General features: G+C 34.6%; 1 pseudogene; it reads right to left on the reverse strand.

Annotated features, from left to right (window-relative positions):
* Positions 1–3,221, reverse strand: part of LOC107678291 (transcription initiation factor TFIID subunit 4-like) — a 46,852-nt pseudogene that overhangs the window by 24,161 nt on the left and 19,470 nt on the right.

Here is a 3,221-nt window from a genome sequence, read left to right on the forward strand (position 1 = left end):
AAAAAAGCCCCCCCCCCCCCCAAATGAGAGCATTTGTCTCAATGTCAGACTAAATGATGTCAAAGTCATAGCAATGGCATAATCATGAAAAATGTATGTCGAGCACTTTTATTAGTACTATTAAATAGTCTTACATAAAGCTCACCTCTTTAGCTTTCTGTTTAAGCCGAGCCTGTTCAGGATCCTCCTGCTTCGAGCGACTCTGCAAGCAAAGAGAAACATTAGAACTAAAATAGGCCGGTTTAAATTAGATTCAGGATTTATATTAACAAAATTAGTGCAGAAATATCCGTTCAGAAAACTATCAAAAAGTAACAAACGTAAAGAAACAGTTCACCCAAAAATGAATATACTAGGGATGCACCGATATGAACATTTTGGCCGATACCGATAATTCTTTATGTAGAATATACTGTCATTATTTACTTGTATGTCATTCCAAACTGATTTGATGTTATTTTTGCTGTGGAACTTTGTAAATAAAATTCTTACATTTTTTCAAAATTTGTGTTCCACAGAAAAAATATCAGCATACAAATTTGGAACACTATTACCAGGAAATAACAACAAAAAACACCATCCTTTAAAATGACATTTACCTAAACTTTTGCTGTACATTAATAAAACATTAATGTTTGCAAACCCTCCTTTGCAAAAAAAAAAAAGAAAAAAAAAAAAAGAGGAATTCTACCATGACGACAAACAAAATGTAAATGGGTCAAGTCTATTCCCAAACAGTATTTATATGAGACCAGCAACAGAAAACATAAGAACAATTATCTTCTGGCTGACATCTCAATTAGCATAGGGACGGCAGTGCACTGGGAGTCACTTTGGAGCAGGACATCGTTGGCGTCATCATCAGCTTTTGTCGTTTAAGTCAACTAATTACCTCTGCTTTCATGTTGCCATGTCCTTTTCCTGTGGGGAATTGTCACACTCCCACCGTATCTTAAGGAGTGAAACTTCAAGGGAGAGCAATGCATGCTGGGAAGTCGCTAATAGCCATTTGTTGCTGCTTTGGAATCTATATGCAGTCTCAAGTGCCACAGTCACAAATGAAATAATTATGAACTGATATGTATCAAGTATCGTCCCACAAAAATGAGTGTACATTAAGTATTGGCCGATATTACAGATTAAAGGGTTCATATGATGTGATTTCAATTTTTCCTTTCTCTTTCGAGTGTTACAAGCTCTTGGTGCATAAAGAAGATCTGTAAAGTTGCAAAGACTAAAGTCTCAAATCCAAAGAGATATTCTTTATAAAAGTTAAGAGTCAACCACGCCTACCTAAAACGGCTCATTCTAACACGCCCCCAACATGTCTACGTCATGATGTGGGAAGATTTGTATAACGCCACCCAAATGTTCACGCAAAGAAAGAAGGCGTAACTTTTATTCTCGCTGTTGCCGCCGGAACATGCAGGATTCATATTTAAACCGTCTTTTTGCATTTTAATATTCACAGACACTAGTTCATATTGTGATTCGAATTAAGTGGCAGTGGCTACTTTTGATTTATTCGTCCAAAATTGACGAATTCCGTGGCATTCCGCGCTATAGAGTAAATGACGTTTTAATGAATGGACTTTTCGCAGAAACCATATGGCCCTAGAAATGTAACCACACTTCAGAACATTTCGGCTTGCCCTGTGTGTTGTTTGAACGAGTTGCAGGGGTGACCTCACGTCACAGGGTCTCTCTTTCTCTCTCTGTAGTGTATGCGCCCAGATGCGTTCTCAGGTACCGAAATTTGCACCGATTGATTTAATGTGAATCGGTACTCGGTAGTACCGACGAAATTCGGTCGGTACCCTTAAAAGTACCGAGTTCGATACAGTATCAACCAATTTTGGATATTAAATTGTTCATGTTTGGCCCCCCTAAAGTTAATGTATTCATTTCTAATAATCTAATTTCACTGTTAATTGTAATCTTTGAGTAAATCTCGAAATGAATATGCACAGAATATACATATATACTTTTAGCATCCAAAACAATTGATGAATTTTTTTTTAGACAAAGTAGTAAAGAATTTGAATCTGAAAATTATTGGTTATCGGCCATACCATGAAAATATTTATCAGCTTATATAAACCAGAATTTTAATATTGAATAATATGCTCTTCCTGAACAGACCAAGAGAGATGGGATCTGATTGGTTAAAGTTGTGAACAAACCATTTCCAAAAGGAATGCTCTGAGTAGTGGTCGACCGATATTGTTTTTTTTGACAGCCAATGCCGATGCCAATATATTGGAAAGAAGGGTGGCCGATGGCCGATATAATTGTATTTATTTTAATTAATATTTAAGAAATTTTAAATCATTTGGAAATGGATTCAAAAATAAATTTGTAAAATAAACATACTTAGCCTATACTTTAGATGACAAAGTATTTTTCACAAATAAATAAATAGTTAATAAAAATATAATTAAAAAGGAAGTAACTGTAACCAACAAAGCACTCCGTATTCTGGGAAGTTTGTGTGCATTGGGAATCATAATTTTTCAAATAAAGCCAAGGTAACACTCATTTTACATAGAGCACACACTGAAAATGACATGAATATGACAGTGGGCAAATGCATAAAGAGCAGCATCATTTGAAATCACGAATTTAATGTTTAAAGCATTCAATTTGCACGGACCAAAAAATAGTTAATAAAAAATTTTTTAAAAAGGAAGTAACTGTAACCAACATAGCACTCCGTATTCTGGGAAGTTTGTGTGCATTGGGAATCATAATTTTTCAAATAAAGCCAAGGTAACACTCATTTTACATACAGCACACATTGAAAATGACATGAATATGACAGTGGGCAAATGCATAAAGAGCTGCATAATTTGAAATCACGAATTTAATGTTTAAAGCATTCAATTTGCATGGACCAAAAGTCACACAGAGAACACGCGATCATGCAGGTCACATGCACACTTCACAAGATCTCACATCTAGATTCGACTAAGTTTGCAAGGTTTGTGAAATAATTTTCATTAGCCATTCAAAGATTTGTTTAAATGATGTAAATGCGTATTAGCATTTATTATAATGTATTATAATGTTTGCCTTTCTATTACTAATAATATAAAAGCAATCGTTATAATACTTTTTGTATACATTTTAATTCCTTTGTTTAACAGTTCTATCGGATTATTAGACAGACTTCTATCCGTATTAGACAGAACTGTTAATGACAACAGCAAATAAGAGGGCGA

This window comes from Sinocyclocheilus anshuiensis, unplaced genomic scaffold (assembly GCF_001515605.1).
Source record: "Sinocyclocheilus anshuiensis isolate Anshui unplaced genomic scaffold, SAMN03320099.WGS_v1.1 scaffold1318, whole genome shotgun sequence".
NCBI classification, from domain to species: domain Eukaryota; kingdom Metazoa; phylum Chordata; class Actinopteri; order Cypriniformes; family Cyprinidae; genus Sinocyclocheilus; species Sinocyclocheilus anshuiensis.